This window comes from Dermacentor albipictus, unplaced genomic scaffold (genome assembly GCF_038994185.2).
Source record: "Dermacentor albipictus isolate Rhodes 1998 colony unplaced genomic scaffold, USDA_Dalb.pri_finalv2 scaffold_29, whole genome shotgun sequence".
Taxonomy (NCBI): domain Eukaryota; kingdom Metazoa; phylum Arthropoda; class Arachnida; order Ixodida; family Ixodidae; genus Dermacentor; species Dermacentor albipictus.
The window spans coordinates 1,632,811-1,649,471 of NW_027225583.1; the positions used below are offsets into that span (position 1 = coordinate 1,632,811).

Here is a 16,661-nt window from a genome sequence, read left to right on the forward strand (position 1 = left end):
CGACTCTACTGTGTTGCCACTACAGCGTTCGTCTGTCAAACGCTTAACGAGTGCCGCACGCAAGTAGATTTGCATTTCTGTTGAGGATAAGTGTGCGTGACGCACCGCAACGCATACACTCGTCTGAGGGGAAAAGATAGCAAAGCTCAAGCTAATTATATCTAGTGTTTTCCTTCGGCGCTTTTTCCCTCGCTCTTGCACTACCGAGATGCAACCCAGGAAAAAACCACTACCGGCGTTCATCATCGCGCCAGCGTTGTGACATGCCTGGACACAACGATTCACGACTCCATTCACTCTCCGCAACAGCAGTTGTACGGCCTGCTGTCTCTCGCCATGTCGCCCGCTACTCTTGTTGGAACAGAGCGTGAGGATCTCAAGCAGAACGCATAACCTGACTATCTCGTTGAATGCTTCACACAAGCGAAGCAGCGGTTCTTTCTATATTACTTGGTTCTTTTTTGAATGTGTAAAGCTGGGCATATCTCGCTTCTTACTGCAACGTTAAGCCGCAGAATCTTGAGATGAAGTTAAACAAGTGTATCTCATGTGGCTGCCGTATGCTGGCGAATTTCGGAGGCCACGAAATGCCACAATGTTTACGGGAGCACAATACAGGTTTCACCTACGTGTACGAAAGGTTCAGGAGGAAAGTTTTTTTTCCTATCTTGTTTTAGTGAAAGGGCCCACGCTACTGACGGGTGACTTTCCAAATATACTTCCGTAGCACGCTTCGCACAAAATTTCAAGCAGCCTTTAGGCAAAAACATGCAGACACCCAAGAAATCTTTACGGGCGGTGTAAAATAGCCTTTAAGTGACCACAACGTGTATTTGCCTCCATCTACAATTAGTTCTCAAAGGTTCATGTCATTTGCTGAAAAAAACTAAACAAACCTTCTGATGTAAACTAACGTATAATGCGCCACCAAATGATAACCATAACAGTACATATAACAAGTACATACCTGTCTAACAGGAGCCCTACCAGCCATCTTGTGGACATTTCAAGAACGCCTGGTGTGCTTCTGGCAACAGGCCCTCGAAACCTTGAAAAAAGATGATTGTATTGTCATGTAGCGGGGTGGCGGGTAACATGCCACTAAATTCTGCTGAAAAGTATTTTAACGTCTCCAGAAGCCATAATGTTTCGAGAATAATGCATTCCATTTTCAACATCGCTGACGCCTTTGTCATCTAGTTCAACGTGCAGACATGTTCAATATCCTTTTGACCGTCAGTTCAATGTGTATGTTATACAGAAAGTGCTCCCGGCAACGAAAAATTCAATGAATGCAAAAAATCATAATAAGAACATGAGTTTTTCACAGTCAAGCAGTTAGTTTTGACCTTGGAAATAATAAATGCTTGCCTCATTGAAAATACATGATAATACAACGCGATATGCTAGACATGTGAGATTTCAATACCCTGAAGAGCAGTACACAAGATTTCGCACAAAAAAAAAAATTGTGCCCTGCACGACATGTCCTGACATAGGAGAATAATAAACTGCATACATGCAACCACTAAACATAGCCATAGCAGTCATTACGACACGGCATTAGACAAGAGCAGTCAATAACTATATGAAAAGCGGCGCCAGAAAAGCTGAACAAAACAACCTATATTGCATACAGCACTTACCCAGAGGTATGCAAAAACCTTGGCTTGCGTTTGGGATTTTTACTTAAACCGGCCCTCTAAAGCTACGAAAATTTCAAATAGTGAGCCAGCTATGAACGCGTAATTCATGCATGAGGCAATACAGAAAACATGTAATTCTTTTGGCATATCGCTAAGAAGAGTCCCACGGGGTCGCTTGCTGAAACCACGGAGTAACCAAAACATGCCTTATTAGCATTATCACACATAACTTTGCAACCGTAACTACCCAAACAGCTTACGTTGGAATCTTTGTGTAGAGAGGAAGAGCCATTTCCCGATCGCGCATGTGTAGCGCGCGGAGATGGCGCCCTTACCGCAACACTCGTGACGCAAGCGAAGCTGAAGTCTATAGCTAGCATCGCGCGAGGTATTGAGACGAGGCGTAGCTCGGCAGTACGTTTCTTCATCCGAGCCAGGAATGGTCGCTTTCGAGAGACCATTCGTGAGTCATCTGTATGAGGACTACGAATTCGCAATACGAAGGAAAGGTTTCACGCTTGCTCGGTTAGGGATACATATAATTATGCAGTATGGAACGTTTTTACTAGCGAGACTGGTCTCGTTCCTGTGAATTTTCGTACAGAGCAGAGACATGGTAGTTTTGCGGTAGGAGGCGCGTATAGGTAGCCGCCGTGGCCACAGTTTATTGAGGCCGGCCAGTCATGGTGTCGTGGAATCTTGGGAGCAGCCAACACCACTGGGAGCAACATCTTGGGAGCAGCCAATCACATTTGTATTCTTTTACATTGTGTCTTGCGTGTGGCTCTTAAGTGCCCCAGTACAAAGGCAATGAAGCTCATCCTGGGCACTGTAATGAACACCTAATTATTATTATTATTATTATTATTATTATTATTATTATTATTATTATTATTATTATTATTATTATTATTATTATTATTATTATTATTATTATTATTATTATTATTAACGGGGTTTCTAGAAATGCCAACACACGAACAACAACAGAAGTAAAAAAATATCAGGAACGATGGATGCCTAGCAGCTGCGGGAGAAGCGGGGAGAGGGGGAAGGATAGTAACAGATGGAAATACATAACCGCATCGAAACGCACGAACAATTACGAAGGAGGCAGCCATTCAGAGAGTAACACGACAAGTAAGAAAACGACACCTCTCCGGGAGAAATGCGTGCTGTGCAAGCAGTGCACGGCAGTTCAGCAATCAAGCGGAAAAAAGTCTCAACGCAAATACCTGACCAACTAAACGCTGGTCCTTTTTCTCTGCGAGCGCTCAGACACCAAGGCACAACCGAATCGGTAGGAGTCTAGCACAATGAGGCAAGTCTCGACAGAGGAGTGAAAAGAATGAGACGATACAGCGAGACCCGCTAGTCTGAGTGCTGCCCTTGCAGTGTCATCGAGATCACACAGAACTTCTGGGCAGCCGCAGCATTTGTCGGTGTATGACTGGAGGCCCGTCGACCAGACCATTCACATGCATAGGTAAACATCGTGTGTAATTGAAATAGGATTGCCAGCTACATACGACTCTTCGACCTCCATCGCTCGCGCTGAAATTTCGCAGAGAGCTGGAATATTCGTAATGGGTTTGGTTTTTTTAACGCACTTATATTTAACACTTGCTTGTTCCAGAATAAAGGCGATACCCTGATCGTCTCCAACTACGCCGCTCAAAAGATGTCGATTTCACCTCAGTCGAACGGCGACTCTGTCTCTCGGGTGTACAGTTAACTAGGTGTGTCTGCCGTAACCAGGACACCTGGCGCAGCAGTCGTCTTGAGGCGAAAGATAATAGCGTTGCTGCACATTATGCATCCATCGAACATATCCTACCTAAAAAGCCAAGCTATTCACAGTGGCATGGTAATAAACAAAACCCATTACACAACTTCAGCTCTGTAAGAAGCATCAGCGCGAACGAGTCAGTAATTTGGCTCTATGAATGCAACATACATGGTCCTCCTACTTATGCACAGCTTTGTATCTGCAAATCTATCTAGCGGCAAGTGGGGAAAACTACGACATTCATTCTACTCACATTAATATAAACACTATCCATAGCTGGGTTATCAGCGTAACTTCGTTTTGGTCTGCTGAGGGGCTGCGCGAGAGTTGGAAAGAAATGAAAGTATAGGTTGCATTTCTTCAAACGTCGCTGCGGTTAGCTTTTCTTGCAAGTGTTTTAACGCAACCGGAATGGCTGCCGGCTCTGCACTCGTTTGTGAGCGCGGACGCGGCTCAAGATGCACCCGCCGGATTGCAGTCGAAGGACAAAATAAGCCTGCGGATTTTCACTGCCTGTCGGCAGCCTGGCAGCTCGAATATATGCTGTTTCTCACAAACGTATAGGTCGTCTGAGGCCCACAGGTCCGTTCCACGTATTACCAAGCCATGCACAGATATTCGAAAGTTCTGAGGTGAGGTGCTCCTTTCCTCGGCAAAAAAATGTGTAAATGATCCTTCATTGGCTGATTGGATATCTAGTTTAATAAGTTTTGAAACCAAGGACTTCTTTAGCGACTTCAAATCGATTTGGGGCTCATGGGATTTGAGTACCTCGCCACGAGTTTTTGACCACTTTTGTCAAAATAGAGCAATTCGAGGCCTTTTGCTACGTGTAAGAGAACTAAGGATAGAGTTGCAGCTGCGCCCGAAAGGCGAAGCGCCTATTGCGATCGCAAATTAATACACAGCTGTACGAAATAAGGATAGTTGTTATGCGGGCTGCATGCAGTAGTAAACATTTGCTTATTCACTAAATTTACAAGCCTTGTGCCAGGCGCGGACAAGCAAACATGAACACATCGTACTAGATGACCGTGGAAACTCGCCGTCAAAAGCGCTGGCATGACGGATCGCTGGCATGACGAAGTGCGCACGCAGCAGCAACGAGCCAATTCAACTCCGTGCTGCCTTTCGCGTCAACGCTAACTAAGCGGCGAGAACACAGCGCAAACTAAGCTAGCAGCACAGTTGAGTCATCGCAGATCGCTTTCAAGCCTATGACACGGCAGCGCGGCCGTGCATATATAGATATATAACGGTGCACATATATATATATATATATATATATATATATATATATATATATATATATATATATATATATATCTTGATAGCATAAACACTTACCATAATCTGAATGTGCGTGAAACTCAAAAACGGAAAACTTCGAGCCCTGAAATCGAGAGTAAACAGAAATACGCAGTCATTTTAGACTGATAACGCACTCTTTCGAAACTCTGGTACTGTTAGCCTCGTCATTAATAAGCTGATAATCACGAGAAAGAAATGAAATTGTAGGCTGCATTTCTTCGATTTCGCGGCGAAGGGTTCGCGCGGATCTGTCACCGTGACGTCATGGATTTAGGGTATTTCTTCTTATTTGGGGTCGTTATGCTGGTGTAATACTTGTTGAAACTTGCTGATTTCATTGTTTCGCTCTGTAAGAACAGAAGTGTAGCCGACTTTCACTGATTCGAAATAAGGCTACGCCCTAGCACGGGCTGGACGTCACAGCGGGCTAGTTAGAGGACTCCAAGATGGGGTCGCCACCACTCCTTCACGTTTGAGCCTTTTCTGTAGCATCGAGCACCTTTCCACCAAAACAGTGGATTGTGTTTTGTTTGATATGCTATTCCAGACACATACCCTTTTAATAAAGCAGAAAAGCTTTTTTTAACTCCCTTTAAAGCGCCCAATCTTAACGCCTTACAAGTTGCCGGCTTCATACCAAATTCTGAATAAGACTTTCTCAGTCAATGTCAGAAAGTTTCTACACATTACGCTCCTGGTGTTTTCTCAATACTTTTTTTTTATTCTATATTTTTTCCTTCAATGCTCAGATGTTACTCCTTTGCTCACTGACGGGTTCGTTTCGTCTCTGTGTCATACAGGCCGTCTTACAAAAAGCGAGCTCTAGTTGCAACGGCGCCTTATATTGAGAGCACCTCAATGGCAGCATGCCGGGCATGTGAGTGACGTCCACTGGAGAAACCTTTTTTATTTTATATTAGGTTTTAATGTGAGCATTCGTACGCGAGCTTCCCAGCCCTATTACGCGAATAGTGTTTTCCAGGTGCCAGCATAAATAATGCGTAACTTGCAAAGATTAGACATATATACGTTCTGATATTGCAAATGTAGACGAGTGCTAGCTTCCAAGCGATAACGAAGAATCAAAAGAGAAAAAATAAATTAAAAACAGAATACCGGAAAACATACATAGGGCTCCTTAGAAGATACATGGGAAAACTTGCGTCAGGGGTGGGCCAACTAGAATTAAGGGGTGGGCCAACTTGAAATTTGAGGATGGCCCAATATGAATTTGCGAGTGGGCCAACTTAATGAAAGGGAAGGGGGGGCTACTTGAAGTTTGAGAGTGGAGCAAGTGAAATTTTCGGGGAGGGGCTACGTATATTTGCCGATTGGCCAACATTAAATTTAAGTGTGCGACAATCTGAGATTTTGGGAAGGCTCGATGCCCAACTGAACGTCACTGAGCGTCCTTCGAGTTATGAACACCTCGAGGGTAAGCGAGCGCGTTGATACACATGGCGCGTTTTCAGTGGACCTTACCACGGCGCAGTGAAAATGAAGGTGAGGGCGACAGCCAGGATGAGATGGCGTAATGGCGATGAACTCTCGACACACGAAACGCCTCGTGCGATTCTGCACCCCCCCCCCCCCCCAGCTGGTGTTTTCTTTCAGCCACTCTGCTCCGTCGAGGAGCGCTCGTTCCCGGAGTTCGGGATCAATTCGTTCGATTGCATTGCAGAGGCCGGATTGGGCGAGAAAATCTGTCAATTGTTTATTAAAGCCTCAGAATTCTTCGCCACCGGTTACGCCATGGGTAGATATTGCCATGGGTATATATTGGTGGATGAAGTAAGAAAACAAAGCAAAACTTAGCGAAACTACGCAAAACCCAACTCATTGGCCAGCCAAACAATGCTTACGCATTAGTCCACAATTCTAAGAATTCCTATGGCTTTTTTACTTGTCGGCGTGCTCTTCTTTAGCCTGACTTCCATTTAGTGATGTTTTACCGCAAGTCAGAAGTACATATTTGAGACGTTTGATAAATGTGCGTGACGGTCTCTTTTCAGCTGTTTTAGTCACTGTGTTTCATAATACGTCGCTAGGATGGTAGGAATTCAAGAACATTTGTTTTTGTGTTCCCTTGGATTTTTCCCCAGTTTTCTCTATCTCTGTCCGAGACATACGCACTCAGAGAAAGCTTAGGTCAGAGACCACAGAGGAATCCTTGCTTCTGACCGTGTTTTAACAATTTCCTTTCTCCCACAGGCGGATGTCTGGTACAGTTTTTATTTGACTTGCCACAGTTGTTACAAATTGATTGCAAAAATCATCTTTCCCACATGCTCCATTCATTACGTCAATTCGTCGTGTCGCTTATCTTCCTGGACTGCGAATATATAAGCATGAATTGACGCCGTTGTCTTGCAAGTTGTTACAGGCGCTTTGTTTGTTTGTTTTTTTGTTTGTTTGAACCTGTGGTTATATTAGATTTATCCGAAACGTAGGCTTCAAATGTCGTCGTTACGTGTGCGGGAAAAAGCCAAGCTCAAAGAAAAAAACATGTGATAAAACTTGATGTTATCATATTTTTCGTTGCATGTTGCATCGACGCTCGAAAATCGTCCTAGCAAGGTCGCAGAAATATAGTCGTCTTCTTTTTTTTTTACTTTTTTTGATGCAACTCACAGAAATTTTGCCCCAAACTGGCTGGCACATTTGCACTTGGTGTTAAAGCAATCCCTTTTTCTAAGACGACTCGTGAACACAGCTAAATTAACAGTGAATTTATTTGTATATGCGAAGTTGGAGCAGACGTGTAAGGTCACTGTAAGGTTCTCAGTGGCTACAAATTACAATGTAGGAGGGTTTTGGAATGATATATAAGTTGCAATGATAAAGTTATTACTACAAAAAAGCTCAACATTTTGCAAGGGAAAAAAATACCTACTGTGTAAACCAGAGCTGTCCAGTACAACTCACGCTTTTCCATTCGCATCCTACAGTCCTTTTCATTTAGGTTAGGGCAACAAGAAAAAATTGAACACCTTGTAGCAATCGTCCAATGGTAATTCACTACCATCGCATATAATAACAAAGGAATCTAAGAAGTTAAAGTATTATCAGTCTATTCATGTCCACTGCGCTATGAAGGCGTCTCCCAGCGATCCAGCTATATCAGGCGTAAGGTTAAGAGGCAAGAAGACAATGGCGAGGTTTAGACAGCAAACGGGTGTAGCTGAAGTTCTTGTCGACAATAAGAGGAAGCGATGGAGCTCGGCAGTCCAAGTAATCCACAGGACATATAAACGGTGGACCATTAGACTTGGTGAACGATTGCCAAACGAAGGAAATGTAGTTTTAAGACGGCAAGAAATTAGCTGGTGTGAAGAACTTGGGGAATTTTCAGGCGTTAGTTGCAATCAGCTCGCACAAGACAGGGGTGATAAGAGATCACAGCGAGAGGTCGTCTGAGAAGAACTATGCATTAAAATCGCTAACGATCAAGAAACTAGTATTCAGATGAAATAAAGAACAAGCCATATCAAGGTGCTACTTTAATAATTTCATCGCGAAGAAATCATAATCTGAACAAACCGGGAAATTCTAGCATAAGAAAATGAACGAGATTCACCTATGCTTATGATACTTCCTAATGCAAAAATTTTAGCGAACAACATTATGCGTGTTTTCATTTCGCGATATATTTCATGGCGCCGATAATCTGGCTCGTGCGGCGCGCTGCAGACGGAGCGACGAGTTCCAAAAGCAGTAACACTCAAGTATAACGATAGGTGTGAGCAGAGTATGCAATCGTCGAAAATCTGATCAGCGAATCAAGCCCGTCGGGTTCTATGCTTGGCTGGTCGATGTTTAAGGTTAGAAGGTCTCGAGGGATGCAAGAGATGTGAAGTGCGCCTGGCCACGACAGACGACGGACCTGGTTGCCCACACCATGGAGGCAGGAGAAAAATAACTAAGAGGGAGTATCACGTGATTCCGCCAGCCTCGGCAAGCCAAACTTCTCTCATGCCACCCGTCCCGCTCTCCGGGGCCTTCTGCACGTGTGGTAGCAGTTTCGTAGGATTCTCCCCACATTGTTACTGGACCATTCGAGATTGTTTGGTACGTGGTGCCCTTTAGTGGCACCTGCAGCCACATCTATTGGAACTCGTGGAAAGTAACAACTGGTTCAATGCTACCATGCGCGTCATTCTCCGTTTCAACGGCGTTGCCTTGAAATGTTGAGAATTTCTTGCGCACCTGATCCATGACGACAGAATTGTTAAAAGCGTCGTTCACTTGCGCTTAACCAACCACCGTTTAGTATAATTACCGGCGCTCTCGCATCTAAACCCATCCGAAATGCCCGAGCGTGGTCTCGTGCTTGGTCAAATCAGCTGTTGTGCACCTTAAACTGCGGTGTGTATTCGGTTGCTATTTTGGTACCGCTGTCTTTCACTTTGAACCACCACGCGCACCTATGGAATTTTTGGTGGTTGGGTACTTTACCTGACTGACATAACAAGGACTCGACTGCGCCACGCACTCGAATCTTCAATAACCTGAGCTTGCTTTGGTCACGCCGGCCATGTGCACCTTGTTGCGGCTCGAGGTGGCGTTTAGGCCACGAATCCACTTAGCCCGTCGAAGAATATGCCCGGTAGTAGGCATGAATGAAAAAGTTTTTTTTTTTTACATTAGTGACACTGGCTGCACTTACGGAAGCCCACTCCATGCAGGAGCATATTAAACGTATGAGTAGACATCAAGACACGACAGTTCCACTGCATGATAGCTTTCCACTTTTAATAGCGTCGTCTTTCCTACGCCATCCGACTAGGTAATGTGATGAGTATTGCTGCCAATAAAAGCCGTCGAATACGTCGCAATATCCCGCCCATGATATCCCATCGTTCCGTCGCCCTCCACGATTGATGGTATCGAATAGGTGACCGTATAGCAACGTGGGTATCCAAGGTCCGCGCCGGTCGTCGGTGCAATTCGACGTTGGCCCTTTTCATGATTGGTCCAGGCTGTCAGGAACAGGTAGAGGGGCCTTTTGGGGACTCGTCAAGAGAAGGTGTCAACCCAGCGTTGACTTCGAGATGCGCACTGATGAATGGGTGGGGCAGCCTCGTGCTATGTTTAATTAAGGCCCTTTGTCGTGTTGACACCGTAACAGTCTGTTCCTAAATGCCTGCCACAAATGCAACCAAAGCAAGCCGACTAGCATCTACCCTTTGCCTATCACGCGGCTGAGGCCTACTGCTCCTCTATATTCTTTTTATCACTAGGCATCAAGATTGTCACGTGACGCTCTCTGAAAACATTCTCCGGCTATCAAGAGAAAGCTATGGGCGCGTCACTGCTGCACGTGTGTGACCACGCCAAGTAGTCCGGCAGCGTTTGGCAGCACTTTTGGTTGCTTGTAACAGACGCTCAATCGACGCAGCTCCCATGCGCTGAGATATCGCATTTACGCGATATACGCGGCAGGGAGGAGCCGCAAAATAAATGAACCTTTAGAATCAGTGGCGTGTACTGTCTTATTTACCTGTTGCTAATAAAGTGTTAAGGTTTTCTCTACCCGAGTCTAAACCAACGTGGACTAAAACGTGCGACTCTTTTCAAAAGCGTTCTCAGTTGGTTACGGTTTGCCTCTGTAGTTTTTTCCGCATAGCCACAGACAGTTGCCCGCGAGTGTTGTGCATTCTTTTTGCCATGGACCACACCCTCACGCTCCGTTCTGTTGGGTCTACAGCGTTGCCACTGGAGAGCAAAATGTCAAGATACTTACATTTACTTGCTTCCTTTGGCGCTGACAAGTGCCAACGGTTTTCCATCGGTCTCGTCCACGGAGTAAGACATATAGGAGGTGAAACTCCCGTCAGCGCGAGCGAGCGCGGGCGACCAGATAAAGTCACAATTTTTGCATGCGCCGACGCTACCCTATGCAGTAGCGGCACCATGCGGCGCGTCGTAGAAGCAGCAGCGGAAAAAAAAAAGCAGCGCCCGGCGCTCACTCCGGCGGCACCCGCTCAAAGCAGACGCCAAGCAGACGACACGGGTGTTTGCTTCAGCGGGCACGCCGTAACCGAACTGCGTAGGTGCGCGCACTCAAGAAAACTGTTTTGTTGTGTGCCCATCAAAAAAAGCAACACGTGTGGCAAACTTCCGCTAATCTTCCTCTTATCGCCAAGCAGCTAGAGCAACTAGTTTTCGCGAGTCTTAAAAAAAAGAAAAGGAACGGAAACACATGCACGGCGGCATCCTTCCTACGCGCAACCCTGTGAGCACTAGAGCGAGAAACAAGCGGTCGCCCTATGAGCGATTAGGAACGAGATAGCCATCAGTTTCGCAAGTGCAAAAAGCCGAAAACCGCCCGCCACGGAGCAAGATAGCCCTGGCTACAACCAGAAGCTATGTATCATTTTATAGCTGTCATGGAGAACGCGTTTTATTTTTTACTGTGCTCAAATGGCTGAAGCGTAGCAGCAGTTGCTATTCGGGCTACAAGCGGTAAAGAAGCGCGCGAGAGTTCCCTCAGTAGAAGCAGAGTAAAAAAAAAAAAAGTCAGGCGCGCGCGGCCGAACGGGAGCAACACTCGACCGGTTGCCCTGGCAACCGAAACAGCGGTAATTTCTTCCCATGCCGCCAGGTGCCGCCAGCATGAAAATATATCCGCGGGCTTGTGACATTTTCTGGTCGCCGCAAACAGCGGAGTTTCCACTCCTATATTTCTTGCTCCGTGGTCTCGTCTCATGCAACACCGAGGCGCAACGCGTGCAACACCACTGCTGGCGTTCATCATCGCGCCAGCTTTGTGACACGCCTCGTCTCAACGCTGCACGACTCCATTCAATCTGCGCAACTGCAGTTGCATGACCTGCTGTGTCAAGCCATATCGTCCTCACCTAATGTGAGAACACAGCGCGAGGATCTAAGGTGCAACGCATAACCTTGCTATCGCTTTTTATGGTTCACCGAAGCGAAACAGCGGTTGTCTTCTTTTACTTTATTCTACTTTCCAACTTGTAAAGCTGCGCATATTTCACTTTGTTTGGCACCGTTCAGCCTCAATGACTTCAGCTGCAGTTGAAGAAGTGTAGCTTCTGGTACTGCCGCATGTTGGCGAATCTCGCAGACAACAAAACGCCACAATGCTTACGGCAACGCACAATATGTAGCTGTTATGCGCATCCAAGGGTCACGTCAAAATATTTTATTTTGTCTTCTTCTTAGTAAAAAGGCCTATTCTATGGTCGCGAGGTATTGCAATTCTGTCTGCGCCGCTTACTACTTATCAAATTTAAAGCACCCGTTGGAAAGATACCCTGCTGGTAAGCAGGACATCTTTTGTGGCCTTGTGAATTGGCCTTTAAGTGAAGAACTTGCGAACTTTGGCTCCATGCGCACTACCCTTCGGCGAAGCTATATAGCACCACTAAATGATAGTCATCGCTCCCTATGTAACCTATTCATTTCTCTCTGTTAAAATGTCCGCCACTTAAAAAAAAGCAACAGCGTCATGTACTCGGATGGTGGGAAACATGCTTCTAAATTCTCCTCAAAAGCCTTTTGAGCTCTCAGCAAGCCTTTAGATTTCCCGAATAATCACTTCATTTTCAGCATCCGTAAAGCCATTGTGATTTCGTCCAACGTGCATCGGATGTTTATTGTCCTCTTGACTGCGAGTTCATTGTGTTAGCTCCTTAGAAGGTGCTCGCTCAAGCAAAATATTCCATTATTTCAAAAAAAGAAAGGAGCACGACGTTTATGGAGGCAAGCACCTAATCTTTAAATAGAAAATTTGAAAACAACTTGCCAAGTTGAAACGGCGTGCAGTGCTATAGATGAAAAACTTCTTAACTCGGTAATGCTATAGAGACCATTTTGCCTAAAAAATTGTGTGCGCTGCCGGACTCGTAAAAGAGATGAGAATATTAAACAACGTACTACATGCAAACACAGAATAGAGCTATTAGAGTCATTTCTTCAGAGCAGTGAACTACAGCAGTCAATGACTATGTGGAAAGCAGTGCTTCAGTGAACTGCAGCAGTCAATGACTATGTGGAAAGCAGTGCTTTAGCAAAGATAAGCAAAACAACCTATTTTGTATACAGCAGTTATCGGGAGGTATGCATAATCATTTCACAGCAAACCACTTGTGAAATAATTTCCGTGAACGCGGGATCGGTGTCCGTGCTCGGTATATTTTAATTCGCTCCTGATTCTGATCATTTCCTCTAACCACCACTTGAGGGCTAGGGAAATTTGAACTAGTAACCCAGCGGTAATAGCGTAATCGATGCATCAGGCAATACAGAAGACATGCAATTCTTTTTAGGCGTCGAACGTCCTTAAAGACGATCCAAGGGGGTCACTTGCTGAAACCAGGTTGTAATCAACCACGGCGTGATGAGATTTGGAAATTTGCTGGCGTAAGATGCAATCAGCTCGCCCAAAGCAGGGGTGATTGGAGGTCATTGGGAGAGGTAATCTGAGAAATATTACGCATGAAAATCGCTGGTCAGTAAAAAAACTGCTCTTGCTCTTCGACGACGGCTAAATAACCAAGTACTATCTTCTGAATTTAATTTCGAAGAAACCACAATATCAATAAACTGGAAGAACTGTACGTACGTTCATTTCGTGCTATACTGGCTGGTGCGGCCAATCTGCCTCGTGCGGCACTTTATAAATGAAGTGAAGCGTTGCAAAACAGCTTACGCTAAAGCACAACAACACCGGCGAACAGAGCTTTGGTGATCGTCGAAAATCTGGTCTGCAGGTCAAGCGCGTCAGCTTTTTTTCGCGGCTTGTCGAAGGTTCCAGTGTAATCGTTGGTGCCCGCGTGGCTTCCAGAAAGTGCTACACAATTCGAGTCGCACATACGATCAGATAACAATGCTAGGGCGCCATTTCGCAGTCTGGTGCGGCACTATGCTTTCCTCCTCGCCCTTTCGCCATACTCTCCTCCTCCGCTTTCCTCCTCGCGCTCTCTGCTTTCATCTCCCGCTGCGCTCCCCGTTCGCTTGCATCTTACGCTTTGCTCGTTCACTCGGTTACGATGGACAACGCTGCGGCGATCGCTATAGGAACGGGCGCCTCATAACTGTGTTCTCAAACGGTTGATAGTGACGTCACATTGTTTTGTTTGTACATTTAATACTCGAATGCGCGGCACAAACCTTTGCCAGCTGTCCGCTGTTATGTACGATACTTGCTTCTTCTTCAGCTGCATCATGTCCATGATTTATTGCAATAGCAACCACATGAATGCTGCAAACCCGTTGTCGCCCTCGGCGCCGACGCCGCCATGCGGTGACGCTTTCGACCGCGCATGCGCAAGTCGTGATGTTTAGTGTTAGAATGTCTCGAGGGACGCGAGAGACGTATACTGCACACGGCCTCAAAATACGTTGGAGCCGGCGTCCCGCACCACGGAGGAAGGAAAAAAAAACAGACGGAGCGTCACGTGATTCTGCTAGCCTCGGAAGCCAACTTCCGAGCACAGTACGCGGGCCTTGTACGCGTCCGTTGCCTCTTGTGTAGGATTCTGCCCACATTGTTGCTGGACTATTCGAGATTGTCTGGTACGTGGTAACCGTGGAGGCACGTGAAAAGTAAAGGGTGGTTTCCTGCTACCACGCGCGTGGTCCTTTGCTGCAAGTGCATTGCCTTGAAATCAGGAGAAAGCCTTGGGCGCCTCACCCATTTCGCCAGCATTTTTAAATGCATCAGTGATTGTGGAGTAGCTAGCACTCTCAACTCGAATACCATACAAAATTCCCGAGCGTTGCCTGGTGTTTGGTGAAATCAGCTCTCGTGCACCCAAAAATGCGGCGCTTATTTTCTTGCTTTTTCCCACCGCTGTCTTGCACCTTGAATCACCACACGCACCTGCGTAACGCGTCATGGCTTGGTGCGTTACCTGACTCACATAACAAAGACTCGACTTTGTCGCACGCTTCAACCTTCACAAACCTGTGTGTGCGTTTGTCACGCCTGACATTTGCGCCTCTGATATAATGCCCGCAGCTGACGCAACCAAAGCTACCCGACAAGAATATACCGCTTGCCTATCATGTGACAAGGGCCAATTTCTTCTCTGCATTCTTTTCTATGACTAGGCTTCAAGCATATCATGTGCCGCTCCCCCTTGTTTATTCCTTCAGCCATGAACCGCACCCTCACGCTCCTTAAAGTCGGCTCTACAGTGTTGCCGCTACAGCGTTCATCCTTCGCAGTTGGCCCGTGATTCGCATGCAAATAAATGTGCGTTTCTGTGGAGGCTAACTATCCATGACGCGCGGTAATGCATACGCTTGTGTCTGTGGAAGGGATTGTAAATTAGAAGCTAGTACATATAATTATCTCCTTTGGCACTGACAACCGTTATGGCACACCTCGTCAAAACGCTACACGACTATATTCATACTGCGCAAAAGCAGTTGTACGACCTGCTCTGTCGTGCCATATCGCCCTCACCTAGAGTTAGAACGCCTGCGTGAGGGTCTCAAGCACTACGCGTAACTTTGCTATCGCTTTCAATGTTCTCCCAAACGAAACGGCTGTTATTTAATTTTTTACTTCATTCTTTATCTCTATGTTTTCTCTCTGAAAATCTGGCGATATCTCGCCTCGTACGGCACCATTCTGCCTCAATAACTCGAGCTGCAGTTGAAGTGTAGCTCTTGCGGCTGTCCTAGGTATGCGGATCTCGGAGCTCACAAAAACGACACAACGCTTACAGCAACGTATGACAGGTTGCGGCCATGTGTAGGAAAGAGTCGCGACAATAAGGTTATCTTTTTTTCTTTTCTTAGGAGAAAGTGCCAAAACTATAGGCAGGTGGCTTCACAGATCTACTTGCGCAGCTCGCTTCGCATAAGATTTCAAGAGCCTTCAGAAAAAATATCCTGCACACAGGCAGGGTATCTTTGGGGGCTGTGTAACGTTGCCTTTAGGTGACGGAGACGGTTTGTTGGCTCCATTCGCAGCGACGCTATATTGCTCATTCTTCCTCATGCGAAAGAACGCGTTGTTCACCACTGGATGTTGGACATTATATGATATATAACGTATATCTCTCTCTGATAAAAGCCCAAAAAGAACTCTTGTGGGCATTTGAGGGAGCCTCACGTGATTCTCGTAGACTCGAAAGCCGACCGCTCACTCAAATCAGCTGTTGTGTTCCTGAAACTAGGGTGCGTATTGTCTTGCTAATTTTTGTTTCGCAGGATGAGAAAATAACTTTCGCGGGATTGGTATTTGTCACGTGTTTGCTAAGCAAAAGTTTTTGTTGTGCGTCCTCTGTTGCGAAATAAATAAATGGCATTACCCTACACCGTAAAGGCCGAAGTCGTCGCCTTTCATTGATGTTTACATGCACTCTTTTCTAAGGCTGTGTGAAGCGACGTCCTTGCGCCGTGTAGACGTGCCAACGCCGCTCTGTTGAGAGGCAGAAGGCATTGCGGCGAACGACAGCATCCACTGGGACCGTCTGCCCCATAACAGTGGACCTCAAATACAGTTCGGGTCCCCGCCTCACCATTCCATCACTGGGTGCAAGATGGGACAATTTTTTTCAGACAGAAACGCGGTCGTTGCGGAGCCAGGACGCTCGCTTGAATGCCTGCACATGTTTGCGGAGCGAATGACATTATATTGTTTCCCAGAAGATGCCCGCTAACGCGAACAATCGCCATTGGAAGGGCGGCGTGGTTGCCTTCACGCGTTTGCAGTGCGATTAATTTCCTAGTATACTTGAAACCGGCCCGAAACGCTACCGGTCGTCCCTAAGGTTGTTGTGGGAGGTTGTTGGGCACAATGCCGGTTAATTCCCCGAAACCTTCATTCAATACAGCATTGGCGCCTGTCTGCTACTTAAACGACGAGAAGCGTCAACGTAATGTGTGGTGGCTCGGTGTCTTACCTGACAGACATAACACAGACTAGACCGCTT

The 16,661-nt window shown here is 46.2% G+C and overlaps 1 long non-coding RNA gene across 2 annotated transcripts in view; it reads right to left on the reverse strand.

The window, feature by feature from the left end:
* The window catches only part of LOC139052684 (uncharacterized), a 1,258,229-nt gene that overhangs the window by 828,298 nt on the left and 413,270 nt on the right, over positions 1-16,661 (reverse strand). For both annotated transcript variants that reach the window (XR_011510010.1, XR_011510011.1), the window contains exon 4: positions 968-1,048. This is a non-coding gene — a long non-coding RNA (uncharacterized lncRNA). The remainder of the gene's footprint in view (positions 1-967; positions 1,049-16,661) is intronic.